The sequence below is a fragment of the Ambystoma mexicanum genome, chromosome 9, assembly GCF_040938575.1.
Source record: "Ambystoma mexicanum isolate Mex_15411 chromosome 9, UKY_AmexF1_1, whole genome shotgun sequence".
Classification (NCBI taxonomy): Eukaryota; Metazoa; Chordata; class Amphibia; order Caudata; family Ambystomatidae; genus Ambystoma; species Ambystoma mexicanum.
In genome coordinates this window covers 1,249,506,500-1,249,523,665 of record NC_090931.1, presented here as the reverse complement: position 1 = coordinate 1,249,523,665, position 17,166 = coordinate 1,249,506,500, and positions in this window count along the sequence as shown.

The following is a 17,166-nucleotide window of genomic DNA, read 5'->3' as shown; positions in this document are numbered from 1 at the left end:
GCTGTCTCTATTTATGTGATAGAATGACATCACAAAGGGGGGGTGCTTGCCAGCTTAGCTAACATGGCACCTGTGAGCTGGGATTGGACCAAACCTCATCTCTGCCTTGCAATTTGAGTGATTGGATCAAGGCTGGGTGATGTCACGTTTTATGATTTGCTTTATAAACCTCTGAGACACCCCTTTATCCACTGGTCTCAAAATCTGATTTTATATTAAATGTACATTTCTACATTGGTCCCCTTTATACAAATCACACACAAAGATGACATATTTTACATAGCAGTTATTCCTCAAAACCCTGCAGTGTTGGGATCATTCTCTCCACTTTCTACAGAATTTTGCCCTTTTCGCTATGAACACAATTTCCAATTTTTCTGCAAATTTCCACAAGTGTGTGTGTGTTTAACATAGGGATATGTGTGTACATTTTCACAATTCTAACAGTAATACATTTTGCATAAAATCACATATCTTGCCATTCCCGTCCAGCACATGTCACACAGTTCTACCATCTCTTCACATGTGCAGCCAGAAATTAAATGTGTTCTTTTTCATGTTTAGCAACAGATGGTCACTTGGCTCCACCTTTTTATGTCTCCCTATAGTCCAGGGCATCCCCCTTCTTGCTTGTTCCTTCCGCAGGCCATTTACGACCCCTTTCACACTTTCAATTACCTGGGCTGTAGCTTTGTCATTGTTCCTTTGCTTTCTGTAGACAAGATTCTGTTCTAACCTGCCATTAACACCTCCCAGTGAGTTTCTGCTGAGAGGAAGGCCCTCCTTCTGGGAGAAAAACCTGCTTTTCCAGTTCTGGCAGCTTCAGCCAAGCTGATTAACTTTTAAATTTAGCAAAAACCGCATTTGTTGCATCACATACAAATACATTTCTTTCTTAGCCTTAACATCAGTGGAATCAAAAAACACAATTAAAATCTGTATTTCTTTTTGGCAACAATCCTGTTATGTTTGCCAATTCAGCAGACTTTTTAGTTTTAGCTCATTTTAGAGTTTCCTCAGTACTCCTCTGACAGCTGTCATTCAGGCAGCCCTGGGTACTGCACCCAGATTTTGACATAGAGGCTGTCAGTTTTCAGACTTTGTATGTTTCACAATGTTTCATGGATTTTAGCGCCAGGCAAGATTGTGAATGTTAAAAAGTGTTGTGTTATAGGCATTTTGGAGTTTTTGGCAACAAGCCAATGTCATTTGTAGGCACATTTTTGGGTTTCATTTGCAAAGTGCTGCTTATCTCTCTGCACTCTGTTTGCTGGTCATGAAACCCACTGGCGCATTTCTGCAGGGTGTGCTCTATTCCACTGCACATGCACTATGGGTGGCAGGTTGTGCATCCCTCTTTTTGTGTGCTGAAGCACACGTTTTTTGTAGGTTTTTGTCCGCCATTGTTGCTGTTTCTTTCCCCATAACTGGCAGGGTGATTCCGCATAGCATAGCGGAGTGCGTCAATACATCCCACAAAAGCAAGATCCAGGGAAGCCATATCCAGGGAGGGCTCCAACCGAGCCCCAACTTCCCTGCAGAGACCAGGTGAGCGTAATACTTTTCTCCTCAACAATATGCATGAAGGCGTCTTGTCAACAAAGAGGTATCTTCATTTGTGTACAGTGTTGGGATGTTATTGTTCCCAAGTGAGAATATTCTGGAGGATGGTGGATGTCTTTTGTTTGGTAATGGCATGAATTTTACAGATTGTGGGAATGCAATATTTCTTGCCAATAATCAGAATGCACTTAGAAAGTTTTTGTAAAATCATATTGAGTGCATCTGAGTAGGTATAGCAAAAGAAATTGGAAAAGCCCTCCAAAAAACTCCCACCCCCAAAAAAGATTTCTTTTCAGAGCCACCACTAAAGAGTAAATAACTTACCCTGCATTTCATTTCTCTCCCCACCCCCTTGAATTGGAGGATCTGTCCGCGAAATGGCGGAAGTCTACCAATGGCATGCGCCATATGCGGGTCTACTGAGGATGCCAGACATGGAAATGGGACTGTGCAGCCCAGGGTATTGGCCAATAAGGTTTCCTGGGTGTAGTTTGCAAGGAGAGAGTTTGGTAGAAGGTGTGTTGTGTTATGGTTATGTCTTTCAGGAGGCAAAGTGTGTGGATTTTGGAGGACTCATGGATCCATTGGTTGAAGGTATATGCAGGGCAGTGTAGGACGCATGAAAATCTTGGATTTTATGATGTTCATGTGGAATGGTATGGAGTGTGTGACATGAAGTGAGTGGAAATGCTCCAATTTTGTGTCAATTTGGTCAAGCTCCAACATCCAGACATTATCATTGTTCATTGTGGAGGGAACAGTTTAGGGCATGTAACTTGAATTTCACTGCCGTTTGCAATGAAGGAGACATTTCTCAAAATGATGGAAATGTTACCGAATTCCCAACTAGTTCATTCTCGTACGCCCAGAGTCAGATGTGGCTGCGCTCCAGTTCATTTGGTCCGCAAATGGAGAAAGCGAGGCGCAATGTCAACAAGGCTGTCTGTGCATTTTTGTGAGATGTTGGCACAATGTCTTTCAATAATGAAAATATTAAATTTAACATTACCAATATTTTTCTCAGAGATATAGTACGTCTTACTGATGCTGGCAATCAGCTTTTTCTGCAAAATATTGAACATGCTTTGAAGTACTTTTTGCAAATATAGAAAGCATTTTCCAGTAGGTGGAACAAAAAAATGCATTGAAGGATGGCAAAAAATTCCTACTGCTGTGCAAGTTACATAGACAAGAATTTTTCAGTAGAACGTTGTTTCATTCACTTTAAAACTTGAAAACAACTTTCAAACACAAAAAATAAAAAAGACTCTTTTCAGAGCCACCACTTTCCCACAGAAAAGAGTGCAATGATTTTGATGGCAGCAGAACCCAAATTTTTTTCAATTTCCACAGACTACCGGCTGTCTGCGGGCTTCACCCGCTGTGTAGGGGCCTTTAAATTTATTTGGTACTTTTTGAACTGTGTAAGGTGGCTCTGAATAGAATCTCTATTTTTTTTATTTTTTTTGTTGTATATTCTTTGGTGCTTTTTTCACAGAAGACACAAGGGGACACAAGGGAAGAGAGGGAAGGGAGGTGAGGGGAGGGGCACCAACCACAGGGACGAAGGGGCAGGTGGAGAGAGGAAGATGTTTGATGGACCTTAATTAGTTAGGGGACAGTGTTTCTCGTGCTCTTGGACATCAGCCTCGAAAGCACTTTGAAACTTCTCCCCCGTACAGAGTGTTGTGTCTCAGTACATGCAAACCACAGTCACCCTCGAAAGCTAAGGGTCAACTCTATAATGTATGGCCTGTGAGGCTTCTGCAGAGATCCTCTGCCCCACAGGAGTGTCTCTTGTGGTGGCAGAAGCGGATGATGAGGATGTGATAGTGGATGTCAACCTACTCGCCTTCTCGGCCCTTCGAAAGGTATGACCTTTCGCACTGCTCCCTTGTGATTCGACCTTAGGGGGTGCCGCATGGAGGTGTTCCCATAGCTATAAAAAAATGGGTTTTCCGCAACTGAGTACAATCTTGCACTCAGTGCAAATAACCTTGTCTGCACAAGCTTTGGGTCCCCCCCAACAGTGATAAAAAGCTTCCACTACCTCCTCCTCTTCCTCCTCTTGATCCACCTCTCTATTACCATGCCTGTTCTGCTCTCCAGGCCCTCCAGGTGGTGGTGGTGGGGGGGGGGGCAGGTTCAGTGGCCTTGGATGCTATCCTCTCAAAAAAGCACAAAGCAGAGATGCCCAATCCCAAAAACAGCAGCAGGTGCTCACTCCTGGACAACCAGAAACACAATGGGGAGCAGTAGTACGTGGGTCCCTTTTTAGGGGCTGTCCACAGATGGCTTGAATGTCCACAGACAGATCAATCCACAGATAGTGCTCAAAAAGTTAATAAAAGTTGCCAGAACAACTAAATCTTGGTTTGCAGAGGTGCGGTTGCAGCTCAAAATACCCTTTATTTGCCAAAAATCCAGTTTTTAACTGCCCATACAGACAGTGTCTGTGGATGCTCCCGATGCTTAGCGCAGGTGCGGTCACATGATGACGTCCCCGGACAACCACGGATAGGATGGCTGTCCTGCGGACACCTATTGCACGAGATATGGCGTCCGCATGCATGATGGTGTCTGTAAAACAGGGCCCAGGTCCCCGAACTAACTAAAAATGTGACACGTGTGAGCAGACAAGTGCAGACAGGTGGGCTGTCCGGGGGCACAATGGGACCAGGTGTGCATGGGGTGGAGTGGAGTCCCCAAAATAATTAAAAGAGTGACACACCCAAGCAGACATGTCTGGAGATGCATGGTGTCTGGGGGCACATCGAAAACAGGTGTGCATGCGTACCACTGTCCGTAGGACAGAGGTGGAGCTGCCAAAACTAATGAAAAGTGTGACACACATGAGCAGACCTGTCCGGACAGGCGTGGTGTTCAGGGGAACATCGAAAACAGGAGCATATGCATACCAGTGTTCGTTGGAGAGGGATGGATCCCCGAACTAATGAAAAGTGTGACACACCCAAGCAGACATCTCTGGACAGGAGCTATGTCCGGGGCACGTCCCTTTTAATTACAGACATCCCGGACAGTTGTGCTGTCCGTGCACTCCAAATTGGGCTTTTGAAAAACAAACACACAGCAGCAGTACACACACATATATTTATTAACACAAAAACATACAATCAATTAGGAAAGAGATTGGGAATCAGAATGGGAAACATACATAGGAGAATTGAGGTTTTCTACACACTGTTCTTGAGGGAGGAATGGATTAAGGTTTCATCGTAACATCTTTCTTTTAGGGAATTTGATTGGAATGATTGGTTGGGATAGGGTGAATTGGCACAGGTACCAGTTGGGCATTGATATCTGTCATTTTCTATGACGTGATTTTTAACAAATGTCATCAACTGTACACAATTATTATTGAGTTCATCCATTTTGCTGATAAGTTCTTAGTTCATTTTCTGCATTTGGAGTTAAGGGCTGTCTGTGGCCATCTTCTGGGTCCTTTAATACTAATTCAGGGCTACTTTCTGCATTTGCACTATGCACTGTTAAAAAGCAAACCATGTTTTAGTGACATGTCAACAAATTAATTTGCTTCTTCTTGTTTAAAAAATACATTCTGTACCATTAGAGTTGTTTCCATTATTCATTTAATCACAGGGGAAATGTTCCTCCTACCACTCCAGGGTGCTTGCCATTGTCTGCTGAAAGAAAACAAGACTGCTCATTTTTACAAGTTATGCATACATAATAAATTGTAATGGTACAGAAAGAAATATAGTGCATTTACTATTTTTGTAAGGATTTCTTGTGGAATAAGTGCCAGCTGCTTCTCAGTGCATAACGAAGGTTCCACTGAAGTGATATTGTTAGGTCTACAGTTAACCTTTGTGCTTGGTGCATTATATTATATTGTGCAACCTCTGTGACATATCTCTAATTGTTTCATGTATATGTTTTTGCCCGTTGCAGGATACAATACTGTAAGGTAAACCCCTGTGCCTTTGGGCAGTGTGAATGCTGCCCACAGTCTGCGAACAGCATAGTCTGCAAACTTTATGGCTTTCACGTTGGGGGTAGGAGGGTTCAGTATGTCAGTATGATGTAAGGGATACGTAAAATATTAAGGGTATCCTGGTAGAAACCCATGCTTAATATTTTTGAAAACTCTACAACGATATCTGTCATGATTGTACAAAGCAAAATTAGCAGAATAAACATATTCTACTTGTACAGTGCATGCTGCACCCATTTCTTATGTGTATGTATAAGTAGCGTTCTGTATTTAGAAGAACACTGTATATGTAATGTTTTCTTTGCATAATACATTTGTTCATATGTTAAGTCGTTTTGGCATACATCTCACAGTCACCTGTAACACCTTGTTACCAACATTATAAACACAATCCTTTTTAAGGACGTGATAATTTTCATGTCATCTTTGATGTTGTGGGTGTTAGGCTTAGCAGTGCACCGTGGTGTCGTGAGTGGTGGTTGCTTACCTTACCATAACTGGCACATTTCTGGGGTTGTTCAATTTTACTTGTAACCAGAATAACCATTTAAGAAAGTTTTTCTTCACTGATTTTGTTAGGTTTTTATTAGTGCAACTTAACCATAAAATCCCTTTAAAAAAATGGCACCAACTGGTTCTAACAAAACACGTTTTGCGTTTTCCAAATGTTGAGGGCAGCTTCCTAATTTGGACGAAGGTTTCTGGTTCAGCAAGTCCAGAATCCATCATCTGTATGACATCATTGCCCAGAGATAATTGGCCCTTTTTTCCACTCGTTAACCACATTGTGATGAATATGTTTTGAAACACTTGTGTATAGGCGCGTTACAAATGCCATATCATATGTTTTATCTTTTTTTAAATGTTATTACAATTTTTAAGATACACCTTCCAACAATTCTGTGGCGATGTTTGGGTTGATCCAGTTCAAGTATGTGTTGATTTGGTATGGGGATATTTGTATGTCATTTCCCTGCCATGCCCCTCACAGTCTACGGTGGGGTCGTGGAACGCTTATAAACATGCATCAATTGCTCTGATAGGACATTATATCTGCACGTTAAACATTATTGCTCCCACATTTGCATATCTGAGCTGTACATGCGTGGTAGAAGCTGCTCAAACAAATACCCCTCAACACCACACACACCATAGCAGACACTATTCCAATGAATTAGGATCTGCCTGCAATGCATCTCATTCACACATAGAAAGGATTTAGCTTGTTGCAAGGACACAGCCACCGGATGTTCAAATGCACCAGCTGACAGAGGAGAGGATTTGCCAGGGACAGATAGATAGATAATGATAATGATGTGTTATTTATATAGCGCCTTAATCCAAAGCGATTTATAGGGCACATATTTACATACAATATCACCCAACCGAAATTGGTACTCATTTATCAACCTCGGAAGGATGAAAGTGTCATGATGCATACTCCCAGAGAGCCAGTCCAAGATCGGCAGCCCCGGAAGCACACATCAGGTACCCAAGGGAAGGTCCAGCAACCCCAAATAGGGGCCCTTTGGACACAGTCCTGGCGCCTTTGGCGCCAGGCTCATTTTGGACGGCGCCAGGCTCAGAAAGGGAGTGCTTTTGGTGGACTTACCTGAGGCAGACCATGCTGCCAGATCCAGACCTCTTTGAGGCCTGAAAGGAACTACTTTACCTGTGGGACTATTTTGCCACTCGGGCGTGGTCAGGGAAGGATACATACCTGATTGGGGAAGGACACATACCTGGGACTTCTTTGGAGGCTATTTAAGCCACGCCCAGACAGCAGCTCACGCTTCGCGTTGCTCTGCTCCTAGCAGCTGGACGCTCACCGTGTCTGCTCCTGCATCCTGACTCCAGCCACGCCTGCTTCAGTCCTGGAACACCTAAAAAGAAGAAGAGAGGAAGAGAAGGTGAATAAAGGACATTACCTGATATTGCATGGGATCCGGAGCCAACACTTCGACGATCCTAAAGGAAAAGACATTATTTTTGGATTCCTCGCATTGCTCGTTGCAGCGCTGCGCTCAACTCACCTGTCCACAAGGAATTCCCTACTCCTACGACCAGGAAAAGAGAAGAACACAAGGTGAGCCAGAGAAAACATTGGGAAAAAACTGATTTGCCAGAAGGCTTACCTGGCGATTGGTGGGGGAGAATCCTTCCTCATCTCGGGTCGGCACGCCTTTTGGCAGTACCGCGCCCCGGCCCCTATGGGGAAAAAAGAACACGCGCATTAGTGGGTGAACATAAAGACATTAGAAAAACCACCCCAACATAAGCTCACCTGAATTATCCACAGCGAATTGTCTTCTCTACGTGGAATCTTCACTCTGCACCTGCGCTAAAAGACTAAAAGCAGTCAATTGAAAATAAAGGCCAAAAAGGAAGGGAGAACAACCCTTGAACTTGATAAGTCATATACTTACGAAAGCGCCTTATTCATCCAAAAAACCAGTGAAGCAACTGGACCTGAATGCCCGTCCGATAACCAGTGAAGTAACTGGATTCTACCGCACCCCTGCACCAGAAGCAGGATGGAGAGCTCGTCATTTCAAATCTTAAGGTGAGAATTAACGGGAAGGTTCAGAGGTGGTTTGAAGAGAGAGTAAAAGGGGAAAGGAGGGGTTCGACTCGGCACTCCGCAGGCGATTAAAATCCTTTTCCCCATCTACAGAAAGATCTTCCTACGCATCAGACAGGCGAGGTTTGGGGGTCCGGCCCAGTCGGTGTTCCGAGACCTACGCATCACCTTAGAAGAGGCCGCAGCAGCCCAGGCCTGGTCAGCGTCTCCGTGGGAGTCAGGTGAGCTTTACAGAAAGGCTGAGTTGGCCTTGCCGGGATTCGAACCTGCGACCTGCAGATCACGCTCAGATCGCAGTAGCTCAACCCGCTGATCTATCTCACCAGCCTTGGGAGACTGTAATTTGAAAGTTGAAACTGTATATTAAGCTCTTCTAGCAGAGACCTGAGGGGTTGAAGTGATCAGGAAAGAGACTATGGGCTTGATTTACAAAAACACCTTGGAATGGGAACAGCCCATTAAAAAAGGCTTTGTAAATCAGGCCTACTCAACAGAATTACATCATCGTGTAAAATCCACGGTCATAAGCCAGTTTAGATTATCAGATCAAAGTGCTGAATAAGGAACCATGGCCCTATGCAAGTAAGATGCATGATGGTGCCTTACAGAGAGAATTTAAGAATCATAAGCCAAAACAAAAAAATGTATTTGTTTTGAAGATAACATTGTGATTTGACATCATAGTGTTGTCCTCAAATAATGTCGGACCCCATGACCCTTGAAATCTGCTTCCACAGCAATGATTTTCAACATGTTGCAACAGTTGTAGATCCATGGCTAAGACGTTTTAAAATACTGATTTTGCGTTAATGGCTGTGAATATTACATTGTGACACATATCTATTGAATGAACAGTAAACGTGGATTTACAGTCCCAAAGGGGTATTCTATGACCTGAACAGATAGAAATGTTTTTAGTAATCGAGGTGTATTGTTCTACCTCCAGTTTGGCTTTCAATATTCATCAGTACTTGACTCTGCTGATGGTGGATGATGGAGTAAGGACTGTAATGAAGGTTTAGATCATCCTCTTGGGTCTAGGGTGATCAGTTTTAGCAAAGTCCAATGTCTCTTCCTAAAAATCAAATAGTTGAAAGACACCTTTGAGGGAGCAGAATTTCGTTAAGTAGAAAGAAAGCCTCTCAATATGGCTGCCACTCAGCTCACAAACTGTCATACTTGGAAATACAATAGTATGCAGGTTTATGTAGTTTAGTGGGTTTTCTTGGTATGGACATACTGCAAATCCAATGCCTGGCTACTGATGTGCTTCCTTTTAACAGTAAACTGAACACAACAGATGTTTCCCAAGAGAGGGGTACAAGAGCAGCTTCACAACATAGCAGAGAGTATAGTTTAAAAAACAATGCTTCATTTGAGCATTTTTTAGATCATCTACATCTGCAAAGTATTGTGGAAAAGAAAGACTTTTAAAATAGGACACGATGCAAGTGGACATCACACAAGATAACCACTTTCCTGAGACATGGAGCTAGCCTGGACCATGCATGTCTTCATTCTATGGCAGTGCTGACTCGGTTCTTCATGCTGCTGAGGATGATAAATTGAGTACCACTAAATTGGGTATTATTAGCAATTGCAGAGTTTGAAAGCAGGAGAATTTGACATGAAGCACTATACAAAAACATAAATGATCATTATTATTATTATTATTATTATTATTATTATTATTATTATTATTATTATTATTATTATCATTGTTATTATTATCTCTATACACAAGATGATCTTGTTGACTGCATATTACACAATACTGATATTTAAAGCATTAGACATGCTTTCATAAGTCACAAAAGCTCATACAATGATCGGAGGTGATAATGATGGCGAAAAGTAAGCCAGTAAACAAGGATCAGATGGGTGAAAAGCAGGCAGCAGTGTTGTGAAATGGCTAAACTGACAGTAAACAAGGATCAGGCGGCCGAAAAGCCGGCCACAGTGTTGTGAAATGGATACACTGACAGTTAACAAGGATCAGGCGGCCGAAAAGCAGGCCACGGTGTTGTGAAATGGATACACTGACAGTAAACAAGGATCAGACGGTTGAAAAGCAGGCCTCAGTGTTGTGAAATGGCTACACACCAATTGCAGATGCATTGTAGAGGTGACCCGGATGTGATGGTAAAAGGAAAACAAAATCCTTATTTTCCCAAATTTCATTAGAACAATGCAGCACAGTATCTCAGGGGAAAGAATGTATAATGTTCCAATATAATTCATGTTTGAAACGAAAATCTCAGATGCTTTTTCTTTTTTTAAATCATGTCAGATGTTACATATGATTTGTTTTTAATAATATAGGTGTTAGGGAGAATTCTCAGAAATGTGTTAATTCCCTTCTACCTTAGAGACCCCCAGCTCTTTTGCTGGACTTTTTATCTCTCATGTAATTTTACTGTGATGTAATTTATGTGTTCCTTTTAACTTTGGAGTCAGGCATCATCTTTACATTGTGTCACACAGCACCTTCAGTGCAGTGGCACAGGAAAGTCTCTTAGATTTCTCAAAGGTTAAAATACCTTCTCTTGGTGAAACTACTGTTTCCAAGAGCAGTGAAGTGAAATCGACTTTACTTACAATTTGTAACTTTCTATACCCAGCACACACTATCTTACCATAAGGTGCTAGAAGGGTTTCTTAGTATCCCCTGTGTCTAGTTTCTCATGTAACATATTTATGTTTCCCTTCCTACAATTAATGGTTGGTGGCAGTGGTTTACTTTTTACTACCATTGCGTGTTTTACAGCGCGTCGCGTTCGCAGCCACTGTAAGGCACCCATGATTACCCATTTCATCAAAATGGCCCAGTCTTCTTTTTTGTCATTTCTTGTCAGGACGTTCCTTCTTGAGATTTACTCTGTGCACCACACCAGGTTTGGTCCCTTTGTTCACTTTGTCTTTGGTGGGATTCACGAGTGAATACCGCCTCTGGCTCCAGTATGGCTGGCGAGGGCATAAAGTGATAGAGGTGCCCGAAAATCCCTGTGCTTAATTCCCTTTGTTACAGGAATGCACCCGAATGTGATTGGCCAGCTGGCTGTCCGGCAAGGACAGCCACCCTGCTGTGCGATTGACAGCTAGGCTGGAATGAATGTGAGAAGCCTGCATAAAAGGTGAGGCTTTTTGGCTTGGCGGGCAGAGTCGACCACTGGACGAAGGACTCTGAATAAGAACCTGGAAGAGATACCTGCTGCAACTCCTGGACCATTGGTTTGCCTTCTGAAGCCCTGCTGCTGTGCTGAAACTCCGAATTCACCTCAACTAGAGAAGCCCTGCAAGGCGGACTTCTCCCTTTGAGTTTGTGGGACCAATCAACTCCAAAGTAAGTCCGTCTGGATATCCTCTCAAAGCTGGTTGCATTTCCACTGCTGCTGCTGGAACTGAAGAACCAGGAAGAGGAACACTAGATTGTGTGCATTGCTTTTAAGTTGGACCCGAGCTGTAGGAAGATCCTGCGGACTTCCTTGATGCAGGACTGACCAAGCCTGAGTCACCACAACAGAGTGCTGGACCCCAGATGTAAGAACAGTCTGAAGTGGTATCCAAGAACCACAGACTTGCTATTTGCTGTCAGACGTGAGGAGATGAAACACCAAAGAACCGCTGAATTGAAGTTTGCCCATTGCTGCCACTGACCTTCCCATTGCAGAGCAGGAGTCCCCAGACGTCCTCCCTCTTGTACCCACGACTGAGACTCAACAACAACAGGACCTGCAGAGCTGTACAGGAACAGAAGCCAGCTGGAGCCATTCTTCTAACCAGAGGTACTATACAGGGTATGCAGTGATACAATTGTGGCAAAAATATCGCCTGTAAAAATAATTGCAGCAAAATGCTGTGGTTTGACCTGTTAAAGGTGTAATGCTGTGGTTTAACCTGTTAAAGGTGTACCCCGTTACACCATTTAAGAGGAGCGGGGTTTGCAGGGGGGTGTCCTGCGCTCCCCTTAAATGGTATAATAGGCCTAGGGATTGTGGGGATGTCCCCTGCATCCTTGACATGGTTTGCGGCATCAAAACCACAGCATTTTTGCCATGATATTTTGTGTTCACTGCCATTTCTGACACTATTTCAACACATGGAACCCTATAACGTCTAAGAGAACTTACCTCTTGTTGTGTAGCCTTACTTGCTCTTAGTTGAGACCTGTCTTGGTTACCTTGCAGAGTTGCTAAAGCTTTGCCCCTCACAAGCCTCCTAGCTTGTGGCCCTTCAAGTGTTCTTTTTTCTACAAACATTGGACAAGACTTTGTACCTACCTGCAAAGAAGATCTTCAGCTCCCCTTGTCATTGTGCAATTAACATTGGCTGTCTTGGCTCCCTGAAAGACTCCTCTTTACCTCTGACTTTGTGCCTTGGCCTGTGGGATATTTTTACCCATGCCAATGCGCCCCACTGCACCCTTTTGCCAATGGGGAAAGAAACTGCCAAAAATTGATGTGCTAACTCCTGTGCACGCAAAAATATGTAAAATTGTGAATGGTTCATGAAACACAAAAGGCTGCACACCCCTGCCACTCACAGTCAAAGTTGGTGTAAAAACAGAACTCACTGAAGAAGAATGCCAGTGGGTGATGTACATGAAGCAAGGCCACAGAAGTGGGCTAAAAAAAACGAAAATGCCCTTTAAAATGCAGCTTCCCGAATCAATTGCAACCTTCAAAGTGCTGTTTGGCGCTAAATTCAGTCATTTTCCAAGTGAACCATTGAAATTGAAAGTGTATTGAAATTACAGATCCTCCAGGTGGCTCAGAGCAACCAGGCCTCACTGACTGACAGCAGCTAAGAAATGTATTTTATAAAAAACCAGTCCAGCAACAGTTTGTTTTCAGTTACACAGGAGAAATATGGATACAAGTGGCAACATACAACAATTTCAGCTCTGCAGAGGAAACTCCAAGCATAGGCTGAATACTTATTTCCAGGCTGCAACCAAATTCCAGCACTCAAGGACAGAAATGGTGCCGAATAGATGTGTATGCTCCAAATGAAACTCTGATGTAAAAGACTCAGTTTAAATGTTCTTTTTCCATGAAGACATTGCAAAATATACCTATTTAAAAGCATGTTTGTAAAGGGTTTAATTCTTTTAATTGTCAAAATCTCCTATAAATCGTGATAATTTATATATTTAAAATGAAACTTTAAAGTGAATTTTAAAATAACCCAGTTTGGAGTTAACTGGTTAATTCTGAATTGACAGTGCCCAGACTGGGAAAGATTCCACTTCAGGCTGACACTCCCTTGCTATAGGAAAGATTAATTGATCCTGAAGGTTCTCGCATATTGACAACAATATCAGACTTTCGTCTCTGGCATATCCAAGGACAATGGCAGGCTGCCTATTGATCACTACAGGGGAGTTTCCCTCTCAAGGAAGAGGATACCCCTCCCTGATCAAAGGAATGCAACAGCTGTTGCCTATTGAAAGGAAAGTTACAAAGAAAAAAAAAAAACTGCCCAGAACTTTTGGTGTTTAAATACCTATGTGTGATTAAGTTTGAAATACTTTAACTTTGCAAAATAAAGGTGGACACATCTAAAAATTGGTAGTTGTTAATCTAATGTTAGGCCTTTGCTTTGAAGACATTAATGAACCCTGTACTACATAAGGAACCAAAGTTACAGGAAAATCCTAATTGTAGCAAAACTACTAATGTTGCAAGTCTAATATTGTATACTCATGCTCTGGTGATAATCACCCAGATATGTACTGAATTAGAAATTGTTAGGCCAAATGTTATGATTAAAATAGATAAAATTCCACAGTCATCAATGATATTTGTGATGTCATCTTTGATGTCCTGGGTGTTAGTCTTAGGAATGCACGTAGATGGTGTGAGTTATGGTTGCTTAGCTTACTATAATGGGGGAATGTGCAGTGGTATTTGGTTGCACTGTGAAGTATAACATTCCTTAGTGAACTTTTGCTACTGAATGCACATATATATATATATGGCAGGGAAGGAAAAGAAAGGGGCTTTTGCAGATTAAGGTGTGTTGCCTTTACTGCTGTAGTGATCAAAAGGAAACTAATCGGTATGGCTTCCATGGCTGCTGTTGGGTCATTAGCCTCTGCACCACCCCCAAACCCGCCACCACCACCACACCAAGGGACTGCAGAGAGATATATGGGTGAGGATGTAGAGATCGAAGAAGAAGAGGAAGTGGAGGAACTCCGCACTAGGAGCACTCGGCGGGAGTTGTGGGTGTGGCGGTTGTTTTCCGTTTATGGGAAAGTACCAAAAAGCATGTGCAAACCTGGTGAAGTGTAACCAGTGCAGGTGGTGTTGAGTCGCGTGAGATTTGGAGCGTACAGTTTTGGTACCACAACCATGAAGCGACACCTCACTTCGTTCCACACTGCGGACATTCGCAAGGTGGTGCCATGTGAAGAGCATAGTCGTTTGAGTTCCTCCACAGCATCCTCGGTATCCGATCCTCCCACCAGAAGAGACACTCCTGTGGGGGAGCACCTCCCCCATCTCCCTCACAAGCCATTCGCAATGCTGTTGACCCTTACCTTTCAAACAGTAGTGTGCATGTATTGTGACGCAGTACTCTGCAGGGGGAGAGTTTTCAAAGTGCTTTTGAGGCTGCAGTCACCGAGCACCAGAAGATCTGCTCCTTACCTAAATAAAGCTCACCCTAAATCTTTCTCTGTTCAGTTGCCCTTTCTTATCCCCGTGGCTGGTGTCCCTTCCTTACCCTCCTTTCGCCTCTTTTCCTAGTGTGCCGTGTGCTGTTAAGCAATGAACATAAAAACAACAGAAATTACAGAAAAGGCTCTTTTCAGAGCCGCCTTTCTCAGTATAACAATAGCACTATGAAGTGACAGCCGTAGACCCCTGCGGAGTTCTGAAAAGGTTCGCGGACAGTCGTAGAGGAAAAAAAGGGAGGGTGCAAGCGGAGCAAACGCAATAAAGTGTGAGTTGGGAGTAAGTGGTGGCTCTGACAAGAGCCTTTCGGTGGTGTGTTGTGTGGGTCAAAAACAGTGAATTGGGGAAAACGGATTGTCAGATAGGTTAGTGTGATTGCAAAAGAGGTCATTTTGTACATTGCGAAGAAAAATCTGATTGCCAGCATATGTGAGGTGGACTCCATCTCTGCGAAAAATGAAAGTGCTACGAAACAAAATGTTTTCATTGTGGAAAGAGGACATGCCAACATCTCTTAAAAATGCACACACAGCCTTATTCACATTGAGTCTCGCTTTCTCCATTTGTGGACCAAACGCAGAAGAAGGCAGCCATGTTTGTCTTTAGGCAATACAGGAAAAAAGTATTTGACAATTTGTAGACATGTCCATGAGTTTAGCAAGTCCTTCCTTCATTGCAAATTGCAAAGAAATTCCAGATACATGCCTAAACTGTTTCCTCCACAATGAATGATCAGTATATCTGGAGGACGCTCTGTCAGTAAAGTAACGCAAAGAGGTACCAAGTCCAGCCATCTGATGCCACGCACGCCATGCCAGTGCACTTCCGCATGTGGAAATCCGAGATTTGTCGGTAAACTGCAGCTTTATGCATGCACCTTCAACCAATGTATCCATGAGTCTCCCAAAATCCAGATATCCTGTTTTCGAGCATGGAAAGCCATGGCTGTGTGGTCTCCTGTGAGGGAGAAGATGGTCTTACTAAAATCCGTCGGTCAGAACACACCAACTGAACTTTATGGACCAATCCCTAGCTCCGCTCATTCTCATTTACATGCGGCTCCACCCTTGAATCCCCGGTGGTGATATATGCTGGCTGCTAACTACCGCTATGTTCGCGGAAATTTACAGGATCAGAGCGTGATGACGGTACATTAAAGTACTATTCCCCTTTTTCCCCTTTAAGGTAGGCTCTGAAAAGAGCCATTTTTTCTATTTTTGGCCAGATACCGTACAGACATCTGGTATTTTATGTATTTTTTTGTATTTTTTGTCCTTGCTTTTACTCTTGCAAACATTAAAGATCCTTCTCTAAAGCAAGCCTTATGTTCCAAAAGAAGATAGCACAACACCATCTCCTTCAAAGTAATGCCCATTGCTTGGAGCAATGTTATTGTGGCTACAAAAAACATACCAACTCATAGCATGAATGCATGCATGCCGCAATTGATGATACACCTCCCGATGCTTTGATCTGGACAGAAAAGAGAAGTGCTGTTCCATTGTACTCTCGGGAGTAAAGCAGAAAAAATTACTTTCGTTGTTGGGAAGATAGTCATGAGTGCTTCAACCAACTGTGCCAAATCTGCCAACAAAGTACGTGAAGTCAGGTATCCCAAATGGCAAGCACCGTAGTGCAAAATTACCACATGAGGAGTGGTCATTCTACGCATGTCTCTACAAACTTGCAGAATTGCCGCAGCATTGGCATAAGTGTCAACGCTCCACACCACCTCCACTCCTCGCACATTGAAATGGTTTGTCACATGCCTACTCTCGGCATAGTGTTGTAAGCCTTGCACAAAAATGTCTCCATGCATCAAAACCCTGCCCCTCTCCACCTCTGCCATCTTCAGTGTGCGTACCGTTTTTTCACACAAAAGAGTAATGTGAACATCTGATTGACTGATGCCTATAGTCGCCTTTCCATGCAGGATTTGCTGTAGAAACCCGTATGTGACACGCCCTACCAGCGGACAAGCATTGCCTACGTGTGGCACGTAACTCTTACCCAGTCCTTCCACCCTTTCTACAGCAGTACCAAAGTGAGTCCCTCATTGGACACAACTAAGCGGTCGCACAATCATCCACCAATCACATAGAGCATCGCTAATTTTAACTCTGTCATCAAAATTGGGCACTTCAAAATTACTGTCGATGATTCTGAATGGAAGTCGCATACCATTGCAAAGCACCAACTTCACAAGCTACTGTGCAAGGATTGCGAATTTCTACGTACAGCTCCATACATGTCCAGATGCATCAGTATGGAGTACAGTTATGTATATTTTAATCAGAGAACGTGTGGAAGACTTATTATTTAAATTAGACAAAATAATGCTGCTAAATGTCCATAGGGAATACATA